Source organism: Podarcis tiliguerta (assembly GCF_965153285.1).
Source record: "Podarcis tiliguerta genome assembly, chromosome: 9".
Lineage (NCBI taxonomy): Eukaryota > Metazoa > Chordata > Lepidosauria > Squamata > Lacertidae > Podarcis > Podarcis tiliguerta.
In genome coordinates, this window is record NC_139542.1 from 23,688,139 (window position 1) to 23,700,962 (window position 12,824).

A 12,824-nucleotide genomic window follows, 5' to 3' on the forward strand; every position below is an offset into this window, starting at 1 on the left:
AATGACCTAGTTTAGAAGTGTTTGAAGCCATTTCAAGTGGAATAGGAACAAATTAACCTTGTTTAACAAGTAGTGTTCAATTTGTGTTCTAACACTCTTTTGAGCTCTGCCGTCTATGTGTTATTTTATTTCTCCTGTTACATAATGCATATTCCTCAAGCGTGCATGAAGAAAAGGACTCCTACTGCAGCAGCGCTATTGTCCTCAAAATGTCTCTTGTGCCAAACAATTCATTACATGAATAGTTGCTCTCTTTGTTTATATCTGAGCCCAAACTACAGTGTCTTCTACCACCACCACTATCATATTGGCAAGAAAGCCATTTCAGATTCTGGAAGCAAGAAGGAAAAGGAGAGAGATTCAGAGAGCCCAAAGAGCCAGGTTAGATTGTACATAGAAGCAAGTCTTATCTTTACAATACTCGTGTATGGGGCATTTGCAGGAAGTAGAACAAGGAGCTAAAATATGTATTGCTTTCCGTCCAGCTCAATCTGGGATTTTCTGCACACGTTTACTGTATAGCTGCTGACTTGGCAAAATGGCTTTATTAAGAGCACAACAACCCTATGCACATTTACTTGGGAGTAGGGATGGGGGAGAAATTTGATTTAGTTCACATTCAAAGGTGAACTTAAGAAAAATTCAGACTTTCGGAAGCAATATGCATAGTGAAACAGGGGAGAAGTTTAACCCATTCCAGCTTATTGCTGTATTGATTAAAAAAAAACCTCCTCTGAAGCTGCTATTTGCATTGCAAGTGAAATCCCTCCATAAGCATCAGGGGTGGAAAAGGTTACACTTCTCTTCCCGGTCACGATCATTTTCAGCCCTCACCAGCTAATGCTATTTGGATCTCTAAAAACCTGCTCTTAAATAGAAATATACATTTACTGAAAATGTACATTTAACCACACTGACCCTTCTTCCCCTTGCTCAATGATAGGTGATAGTGGGTTAATGAAGGGTATATAAATACCCTGTAGACGTCACAGGTTTACTGCAAAGCTCATGTTGGAGCAACCTGGATTTAAAGCTCATAAGGCTCAATAGAAGGTTCTTGTGTTGCACGGCATGGTTATGTTTCTTGGATCAACCAAGCACAATGTTTATTTCTACCACAAACTCATGTATTTTAATCAAAAAGCCTCTATGTCCAAATTGGCTGCGTCCCTTTAATGAAAATTTAATACTTTCCTTCCAAGTGCTAAAAAAAAACAACCTCAAGAGTCTTTTAAACAGAAGAGAGTCATTAGTGTTGCCACTTTCCTTTCGGTTTCCTGAAAGGGAGAAGTTTGACCCTGAGGTGTCATGTTAATTTGGTTCTTTCCCCCTCCCAATCCCTGGATATGTTCCTTCTAGTGTTACTCTTTTGTTGTTGTTTATTGTGAGCTGCAGAAGTGTGGAAAGTCGAAGAAAATAAAATTTGCTCAAGCTGATGTTCTTAAATCAATGGCAGTCTAGCTTAACAAAGCGGCAGGAATAGGGAAATGTTTGCTGCACAGTTACATAATTTTAAACTCAGGACTTCATGAGCTTACAGGGGCGGCCTCTTTAAATGATATACCACCACACTTACAAAAGGACCTGCTGCATGCATTTGGAGCCCTTCTGCTCATCCTGCTAAGCCTCTTGACCTCTACTCCAAAGGTCCATCCTGGTGGTGCCACTGTTGCTAGCAGACCCAGCCCTATCAATAGCGACAACATGCCATTGGGCCCAGGTGACTGATTCAGAAAGGCAGTAAAGTGCCTGTCTGCTATTACCTCCTTCCAAATTGTTGCTCAGCTCTGAACCATCATCAGGTAGGTGCCATCTTAGATGCCTCCAACTGTGATGCCTGGTGTGACGTCAGCAACAGATTGGATGTTGCTAAGATGGCTCCTGTTGTCTTTGTCCATGGAGTTTTCTTGGCAGGGATACTGGAGTGGCTTTGCCAACAAAGGTCCGTATAGTTAAAGCCATGGTTTTCCCAGTAGTGATGCATGGAAGTGAGAGCTGGACCATAAAGAAGGCTGATTGCTGAATAATTGATGCTTTTGAATTATGGTGCTGGAGGAGCCTCTTGAGAGTCCCATGGACTGCAAGAAGATCAAACATATCCATTCTGAAGGAAATCAGCCCTGAGTGCTCACTGGAAGGACAGATCCTGAAACTGAGGCTCCACCTCATGAGAAGAGAAGACTCCCTGGAAAAGACCCTGATGTTGGGAAAGATTGAGGGCACAAGGAGAAGGGGACGACAGAGGATGAGATGGTTGGACAGTGTTCTTGAAGCTCCGAACATGAGTTTGACCAAACTGCGGGAGGCAGAGGAAGACAGAAGTGCCTGGCATGCTCTAGTCCATGGGGTCACGAAGAGCCGGACACGACTAAACAACTAAACAACAACAAGATGGCTGCTGGCTGCTAAGCAGGTGGCACCCTCTTGCCACCAGGACTGTGTAAGCTGTACATCAGGTGTATGGAGGGCACAACAATGGGTGACAATGCTGGATTAAGGCTCAGGGACTGAGGCTCAGTGGGTATGTGTGATTTTTGTTGCCAGTGCCAGCTTTTGGGTCAGCGCTGGTTGTTGTAAAACAATTCATCTTTAAATAAGATGAGCTATACTGTAAAAGTTCTGCTGAATATCAATCCTGCATGTATACCGCTAACCTCTGAATCAATCTTCTCTTTTCCGCCTAGCTTTAATATTTGCTGTGTTGGACATAAGTAATAAAGAAGCAGCTATCCCCTTCTTTGTCCTTTTCAAGAGAGATATGGCAGTGGAGGAAAGAGAGGGAAATGGCAGCTATCTATGTCACTTTATTAATCTAGTAATGTATATACTTAATTGCCAGGGGTAAAAAGCTGCTCTTCAAATGATGAAAATATGAAGTGATCAAAATAGAAAGGTTTTTTTTAAAAAAAGCTAAATCCTCTAGGCATTAAGAGCTTAAATGCAAAACACATGACTCATTATATCAAGCCAACTCTTAGGGGTAAATATTCTGTGTGGGGAATTAGTTGCTCTTAATTGGAGTTGTGAGCTTAAATCCCAGAACACTGCACAGCACAGAAAAATATACCCTTTGTTTTAATATTGAAACAGAGAGGAGGCAGCTCAATGATCTAGGGAAGCGTGTGATTATTCTGCCATGTAAGCAACAGGGCATACAATTTCTAGTACTGAAAATTAGAGCCTTCAGCCTCTCAATCTCCAATGTTTAAAAATATGCTTGAAATTGAATCCAAAATTCTGGCTTCCTACTTTTCCATCAGTCTATTGGCCCTAGCAATTCTGTGCTATAGTTTCTAGACTCCAAAGCTCCTTTGTCCACTTCCATTTTGCCCATAGCACACGCTTCACAGTGTGAATCTTTCCAAATGAACATTCCATGACGTCACATAAGCTGTTCAGTCATGCTCTTAGCAAATAAATGATTTTTTAAAACAATCTATTCCTCATTATATCTCAAATGATCCAGAACTGTGAATTATAATACATTGAATATTTCTATGGGGTAGAAGGAAATGTGAAATGAATCACATCTATACCCTCAGCTGTATTCTGGGATTCATGTGTAATCAGGAAGGCCTTCTCCATCCTTGAAACCCCCCTATAGCCTCTGAAAAGGGGTTCTGCCCTCCAGAGGGCAGGTGTTATTATAGGGGCTGACGCCAGAGAGCATGATTGAAATATCACAACCCCTCTCAAGGTAATGCTACAAGCAAAGGGATGGGGAACCCCCTAGAACAAAATACGAACCATAAGCAGGTAAAAACCATTAGCAGGTAAGCGTGGTCAGGTAAACCTGTATATTAAGAAAATACCAGGTTCTGTGTGAAAAGTTCTGTGTGACATGGATGCCTTGCTTGTATTGGGGAACAGGGAATGCTCGGACAGGATATATGAAGGAGGGTGCCCTCTTTCAGACGGACGTTTGGTCTCAACACTACCTGTTATCTTTCTAGATTCAGAGTCATTCCACTTAGATGCCTTACTTTCCCATTACAACTTGTTATGTCTCCCTTTCCTTGGCTTCTGTAAAATGGCCTTATAGAAACCCAGTAGCCACACTTCTTGCAGGAACAGAGCATGCCCCAAAATGGCAGCCACGTCAGGACTGGAGCCAGTGAAGGTAACAATGGTAGTAGTCCCACAACACTCTCCAAGGAGAGTGGTGACAAAATGGCAGTAACATGGTGACAGCTATCTTACATGATGACAGCTACCAACAAGCATTTGTAAGGGCTTAATATCCTGCCTTTCACTGTCAGGCATCCTCAAGGCAGTTCACAACAATAATAAAAACAATAAAAATATATTTTAAACAAAAGTAAACCACAGAGATGAGATTGGAAGATATTCAGAGACAAATAGCAACTCTAAAGTCATTAAGGAATCTCAGACATCATTAGAAATGCAAGAAAAAAGAGGCATGCCTAAAATGGAACATAAAAATATCAAAAAATTTGCTCAGCAAACATGAGTTCCATAATTTTGGTATCACCTCAGAAAAAGCCCTCTCCTTGACCTCCATCTGCCTCAACTTGGAGGACATGGACAGCAGGAGAAGGGTGTCTGAAGATCTTAAATGGTAGGTAGGCATTCTGTGTAACTATTATGCCTCTAAAAGCTAGCACCACTATAAACCAAACTGAAGTAAATACAATTGCATTAGGATAAGTGTAGGCAGAATTAAGAAGATAAGTAGAATTCTGACAGATCAGGCTAAAGGCCCATCCAGTCTACCACTCTGTTCTCAGAGCAGACCCTCCAACATTTCTCCAATGAAAATAGGGATATCCTAAGGAAAAGTGGGGCATTCTGGGATCAAATCGAAAACTGAAATGGCTTCTCTGAATCAAGGATGTCCCTGGAAAATAGGGACACTTGGAGGGCCTGTCAGAGTGGCCAACCAGAAGCCCATGGGAAGTGTTATGTACTGAAGTTCTCACCCTGGGCCAGCAGGGAGATACTGTAGATAGTTTTTACTCAGGTCCACATATGCAAATAAGGAATTGAAAGTGACGTTCAATGATTGGATAGTTACAGAAAGGTGTTACTGTTGCCTTGTAGTTGAGCTGTATATAAGTAGGTTGGGTGAACCCTTCAGCCCAGTTCTGTTCTGGCCTGTGAATAAACAAGAGCTGTTTGAAGAACTGCTGTGTCGTCTGATATGTTCACCCACAACTTAACAGGAAGCCTGCAACCAGAATATCTAATTCCCAGCAACTAGGAATTCCTAATTAAATTCCCAGCAACTGGTATTTAAAAGCACACTGCCTCCAACAGGGCAGGTAGCACATAGCCATCATTGACGGTAGCCAGTAATAACCTTACATTCCATAAATTTGTCCAATCTGCTTTTAAAGCCGTGAAAGTTGATGGCCAAAAATTCATGCTTTGGCCCATCCTTGTGCATCTGGCAGCATTAGCAGCACCTTCCCTGCGGAAGGTTTTGTTGTAAACAAAATAGTTCTTTTAATTGGGCCTAATTTAGGATTCCTTTCATCTCCGTATTAATGTTTTAATGTCCCTGGCCCTCTGATTAGGTCTTAATCATAAGTAAAACCATGCACCCAAATGGGACTGCAGGAATATTGTGGATCTGTGAGGGAGTGATAAAGACGCAGAGCTTGAAGTGTAGGCCACAGGTCAGCATCTCACATAACTCCTTCTATGACTTGATCCTCCTGCCTTCATTAATTGCCAGTGGTATAATCCACAAAGTAACAGATAAACCCAGACTAGCCTTGCATGTTCTTGTCAGTAAAAGGAATGTTCACAGTGCTCATGAACTGCTCTGAGGAATAAGCTGAGGGGATGTGCTTAAACGACTTATAAACTCCTTACAGCACAACCTTTCTTTGCTTCCACAATTATCTCCATATGAAGGTCCAAAAAGAATCATTTTTAGAACATGTATTCTCTGTTTATGGATAAATAGGCCTTTGGTCCGATCCAGCAGGACTCTTCTTATCTTCTTCTTTAACACTGCCTATTCTGCTCACAGCTTAGACAAGCAGTTGCTGAAGTCAAGAAACCAGGAAGCCCTGCTATGTCTAACTATGGGTAAGTTTGGAGAGAGAGAAACAGTAGGAAGTAGCAGCTATCTCTGTGCAGCAGGAAGTCCCCTTACTGTTCTTGCTCCACAGCCCCAAACCCTCTATGACATATCCTCAAACATTTCTTCAGTGAAAATAGGGACACCCCATTCCAAGATGATAATTTTACTATTTATATCCGACACATCTGACTGGGTTGCTCCAGCCACTCTGGGCTGCTTCCAACATATATAAAAAACATAATAAAACATTTTTAAAAAACCCTTCCCTATAAAGGATTGCCTTAAGACGGCTTGGGGGTCAGATAACTGTTTCCTTGACATACTCTTGAGAAAGGGGTCGGACTAGCCCTATGGGCTGGAGGTTCTCTCTGCCACATTCAAGAGATTGTTTGCATGTAGGATTTATTGAACTTCTGACATGATAGTTAATTTTGGCCAGTATAGAAAAGCACAGAAATGGCAGCGTGCAAACAGCCCAATTTAATGGCTGTAACCTGATTCAGAATGTGGCTTTCTGGGATTTAGAAAGCCATCACAAAACTTTGAGGCAGTTTGTTGACTTTATCACAGTGTCTGTCCTCCTGCTCAAGCTAACAGCCTGAAATACCACTGTACAGTTCTGACTGACCATCTTTCACGGCCGGTTCCAGTCCTAGGGATGGGTGTTAAATTCCATCCAGCGTGATTCCTGTGAGCCGAAAACATGGAAGGTTTACATGACTGGGCTTTGTCACGAGGAGAAAGGAATGTAACTTGAAAAGTGCAGAAGGTTTACAGATTTTCCTGGGATGGAATGATTGCCACCCTCCCAGGGCAAAAAAAAAAAGCCCCAACAAGGGTTCAATAGGATCTCCATCTCTGTTGGTTTTAATTAGCAACTTTAAGCAAACTCATTGCTCTCCCTCAAATGTGTATGCGGTGGGGAAAGAATAAATAGCTGAGGCCTGCAATTCATTTACACTTCAAATATACTTCTGAGTTGGTTATTCCTCAATTAATAAAATAGCTGGTGTATCCCTAAAGTAGTATAAAGTGACACGCTGTGTGAAATCAATTTTCCTTTCCAAAATCATTAAATCCAGTAGCCTGTGACTGCATCCCTGCTAATTCTGGTTGCAGCCCTTTCATCCTCCATTAGCTTTGGCGCTCCTAACAGGCTGTCAAAAATAATTTCCCAGGACGTAAATAATTCAGAAATTAAAAATTAATAAATAATAACAGGGAGCTACTGGGAGATAGACTGGGTCAATTAGTCAGCTCTGCATTCTGTTTCTTCACAGCAGGGGGGCAACCATATTCGTTACCAGACTCTTGCCTCCGATTCCTAGGTCTGATTTACGGCTCTTCATTACTGGATCCAGTCAGACACAATTACCTCCATCACTATCTCCATTCCTAACTTCAAAGAAACACACATTTTCTTGTCTGCTATTTTTCCTCCTTGCAGCAGCCTCAGCTTGACGTCTCTGGAATTTCTTCCATGCGGACTAATTAATAAGACTTCGACTTATCATATTCACTTCTTTTCTTTGATGTCCTACCTTAGTCAATCATCCTATTTAATTAGAATTTCAATGATAACTTTACTTATCTTGTGGGTAGATGTAAATTAAAATAACAGGGTTTTAATTCTCTTTCTTATGGGGTTGTGACATTTTTAAAAAAAAACATAGGAAAAAGTTCCAGTCCAAATGTAATGTTACGTATGTTTGTATGCATGTGAGGGGCTGCCTTCTGCTAAACTGTTTACCTCCTTGCTACAAAATATTTTTGTTTGTTGAACATGCACCATTGAAGTGGAAATGAACTTTGGATCCTTTTAACATTACCCAATCTTCACAGGTCCATGCTGGGGAGTGGTTAAATTAAGGTGTGTGTGAATAGATGCCAACGCAGACAAATGTTAGATGGCTAAAAAGGAAAGGAAAATGAACCTGAACCTGAACACTCTTTTTGTGTATGATTCTTTCAGAAATGCAGTAGAGTTAATAATAATAATACTTAGTATGCAGATTGCTGATGAGGCTGCAATTTGAAATAGACTTACCTGAAAGAAAGCCACATTGGACTCACTTCAGAGTAGACCATGCATCAGTTTGTACTATCTGTGTACCAACCCAGGTGTTTGGCACATTATCTTGTCAACCTTTACAACAATCTTATAAATACTACTGCCACCTGCACACCCCCAGTAAATATTGCAAACTGCAGTAGGTGTGGAGAGAGGAAAAAGGGGGCAGGCACTTCAAGTGTTCAGGTGAGATTCGAATTGGAGAGTTCCTGATTCCTAGCTAAGCCTCTTAGTTGTACAGATTGCGGTTATTTAATTATTTTAAATTTATAGTTTTATCCAAGGTGCTGGCAATTAGCTATGAAGCTCCAGATGGATTTGTGACCAGACTAGTTGAAGGACTGCCTCCTCCCAAACCAGCCTAACACTAGTTAAATTTGCCATCTGAATACTTTCTCCATGTCCTGCTGCCTGTATGTGGAACAAGACCTTGTTCATTGCAGCTTTAAAATAAATAGACACCCAATGAATTCCACCCCTCTTTTTTGGGGGGTGTATATAAGCAAAGTTTTGAAATGTCTTTTTGATATTATTTATGTACTGTATACCCTTCTGAGTGGGAATCATATATCTTTGGCCCTTGACCTATGACTGACTTGACAGTCCATGTATATGGAGAATGCTAACAATCCACAGTTTGGTATGGCACGTAAACAACAAATAATTGTTTCTGGTGTGTTCCACTATTACCCAGCAATTAGCTCTGGGTTGCTAGGAGGACACGACATCTTCCTTATTCACTTCAATAGAAGGAAGCAGTTCTAAGTTTATTCTCCGCTAATGGAGCCGCTGTCCACTGGACACCCCCAGTGACAGCCTTAGAACTGAAGCACAAAACAGACATCATGCATACTTTTGTTGTTTAGTCATGTCCGACTCTTTGTGACCCTATGGACCAGAGCACACCAGGCACTCCTGTCTTCCACTGCCTCCTGCAGTTTGGTCAAACTCATGTTAGTAGCTTCGATAACACTGTCCAACCATCTCATCCTCTGTCGTCCCCTTCTCCCTGTGCCCTCCATCTTTCTCAACATCAGGGTCTTTTCCAGGGAGTCTTCTCTTCTCATGAGGTGGGCAAAGTATTGGAGCCTCAGCTTCAGGATCTGTCCTTCCAGTGAGCACTCAGGGCTGATTTCCTTCAGAATGGATAGGTTTGATCTTCCTGCAGTCCATGGGACTCTCAGGAGTCTCCTCCAGCACCATAATTCAAAAGCATCCATTCTTTGGCGCTCAGCCTTCTTTATGGTCCAGCTCTCACTTCCATACATCACTACTGGGAAAACCATAGCTTTAAATATACGGACCTTTGTCGGCAAGGTGATGTCTCTGCTTTTTAAGATGCTGTCTAGGTTTGTCATTGCTTTTCTCCCAAGAAGCAGGCGTCTTTTAATTTTGTGGCTGCTGTCACCATGTAGTGATCATGGAACCCAAGAAAGTAAAATCTCTCACTGCCTCCATTCCTTCCTCTTCTATTTGCCAGGAGGTGGTGGGACCTGTGGCCATGATCTTCGTTTTTTTGATGTTGAGCTTCAGACCATGTTTTGCACTCTCCTCTTTCACCCTCATTGAAGGGTTCTTTAATTCCTCCTCACGAGACAGTTATTTGGTATAATGGCACACATAGATGGAGGAACTGGGAAAATGGGAAGTACTCTGGAATTTGGCTCCTTACATTGTAAGGCTCACTTAGGGTGGTATATTCCACACTGGTTCTGTATGCATTCCTAAAGTACATGTAGGGCACTTGGGCAAATATTTTTTGGGGGGGAGGGACCCATTAAAATATTACTTAAAAGTACCTCATGATAGCCCCATTACTTCTGTAAAATGCACTGCGTTTGTTACATTTTAAATACTTCAGTCAAGTTTTTATGCAAATTGGAAAACCTCCCTTTCCATATTTCTAGAACTTTTCTTTTCTTTTCTTTTCATGTTAGGATTTCTGTCAGTTGAACATGTGGCCCAAATCTGTCATGTCCAACTAACATCAGCACTATTGTTTAAAGATACGAATATAGTAGCAAAGTGTTGCCTTTATAAAATATTTCCAAATTCCTTTATCAGCAATTTAAGTGTTGTTCTTGAACAATTGGATCCTGTTACATTTTTCTATTTAGGGCATTATTATTTAATTTAATTTAATTGGTTTCTTTCCTCCCCTTAGGGTTCTCTGGACCCAGAAAGTTCAAATTAAATACTCTAATTGCTCTGAAACTCACTTGTGGTCTAAAATGTGTTCCTTTTAAAATGAGCTTGCATATCTAGTTCATACATATTCTTCTCATTATTTCATGAGACTGAGAAACGTTGGGTGTCTAAAATTTGCATTTGAAAACAGCCAATAATTAACCAAAATAATAATTATATAGATATCATACAGAGAGGCTATTTCACAACAAACTGTAAGTTACAAATTTATAAATAAGGCCATGAGCACACATCAAAGCTTTTTGAAAGCATGCTATTTAAAAGACGAAAGCAGAAGCAGATAATGATGGCATCAGACATCACAGAGTCTGGGAAGACAGCTTACTTTGGAACCTGTTGACCCCATCCAGAGAGGCATACATACTGCAAGGCGAGAGGATTGTCCGACAGGTTTAAAAAGTCTTCTGGAGTGTGATAAGAAGGATGAAGGTTTAAAAGTCAGTCAAAAGCCCTGTTGCACCCATGTTATGCTGGGGGAACATACTTCTGTGGATATCTGGAATGGATCATCCGGTATCCAAAACCTAGAGTAGTCAATAGCACGTGAGCAAAAGGTAGAGTTTCTTAATATAATAATAATAGCAACAGCAACAATAGATCTGACATTAGGTGATTAGCACTGCTGCAGTGAAAATGAAGGTAGAACCTCAGCGCCTCTCCAAATTAAATATGGGTGGTCTCACAGGATACACATGTAAAGAGACAATATAAATAAACCATGTCTTGTGCTTAGGGCTGGCATTGGGTTTTGTCTCATTGGGCATCTGCCAAGGGCAATGCTCTAGTAGGGGTCTCACTGCCAATCCCTGTAGTTGCTTTGCAATGGCTGCCTGCTCACTTACAAAGAAGGCTGTATAGCGATGAAACAGAAGAGAATGAATGCTCACATTCCTGATTCAGGATACAGTGGTACCTCGGGTTAAGTACTTAATTCGTTCCGGAGGTCTGTACTTAACCTGAAACTGTTCTTAACCTGAAGCACCACTTTAGCTAATGGGGCCTCCTGCTGCTGCAGTGCCGCCGTAGCCTGATTTCTGTTCTTTATCCTGAAGCACTATTTCTAGGTTAGCGGAGTGTGTAACCTGAAGCATATGTAACCTGAAGCGTATGTAACCCGGGGTACCACTGTACTGTAGTTACGAAACATACTCCCCCCACCCCCAAGAAGAAAATTGCACTTCTGAAATGCATTCCACTTCTGTATATGCAGACACTGTCAATAATTAATTTCTCTTTCATTTCTTCACTCCTGTGTCCTCTTCAGCCACACAGCAGAGCAAAAAAGGGCAGCAATCTCCATGCAACACACCTTGACCTCTTTTTTCTTGGAGGTTGTGCATAGTGGAGACAAAAAAATAATAATGTAAAGCTGCTTGGAGGAACATTCCTGTACAGCTGCTTGGAGTAGCCATCCACCACAACTCATCTGGCAAGGACACCTGGAGAAGGTCTCCAAAGACTGTATCAAAGTCTGGGTAAGTAAATGGAGGAGGAATCCTCAGTTACCTGGCCCCAAGCCATTAAGGGCTTTATGCCTTTATATGCTAATGCCAACACCTGAATTGGGAATAGAAGTAGACTGGAAGCCAGGACAAATGACAAAACACTGGGGTAATGTGTTCATACATTCCAATCCTGGTTAACAATTTTGCTGCCTTATTTTGACCAAAATGAAATTTCCAAACTGTTTTCCAAGACAGCCCCGCATACAATGCATTGCAGTAATCGAAGCGCAAGGCTATCTCTGTCTAGATAAACTCACAGTTGACGTATCAGCTGGTTTTAATACAAAGCATTCTGAGCCGGCAAGGCCACTAAACAAGCTGATAGGGAGGAGGTATGCCTGGGCAGGTGCGGTAGCACAGCGGCTGTTGTTTCTCTCAAGGCCATAGTAAATTTCAAGTATAATGATGGCAGAAATATAACCGTTAAGCCAAAATTCATGTCGGCAGGGCTAAAGCTTGGAAAGGGAGTGGTTGCTAAGCAACCACGTGACTATCATTTTTGCTTCATGATTATAACAGTAATATGAGATCTTTTATGTGTTGCCCGGCAACCATGCAAGTTCTGTTTCCTACTATTTCCCATCCTTTCTCTTTGTAGTTTATGGTTAATGAGCACAGCTGGCTGGAAAGTTCTAACAGCTGCTATCTCCTCAGCCTAGGACTTACCTGATGAATCATAACAGGTTTGACAGGGTAGAAGGGTGTTATTTATGTTAGGGGCAAGCCAGTGGCCTACTTTAGTTGAATTTTGTCCATGGGCCACCATTTGCCACCCTGTACCTTAGTCAGTGAAAAATCACTTGCACAGGTATATCACATTGTTTTAAATATGCTTGGGTTGTGCTTTCAGGCATCGTCAGTACTATGTGCTTAAAAAAACCTACTGCCCTAAATTGAAGATCTGATTTAGCATGCTCTTTTAAAAAGAGCATTTAAAACTTACTTACAAAATTTAAAGTGTGCCTTGTTCATTTTACGTGCTGTGTAA

At 41.4% G+C, this 12,824-nt stretch overlaps 1 long non-coding RNA gene across 1 annotated transcript in view; it reads right to left on the reverse strand.

Moving 5' to 3' along the window:
* LOC310685200 overlaps positions 1-12,824 on the reverse strand; it is a 38,944-nt gene that overhangs the window by 14,172 nt on the left and 11,948 nt on the right. The window lies entirely within an intron of this gene.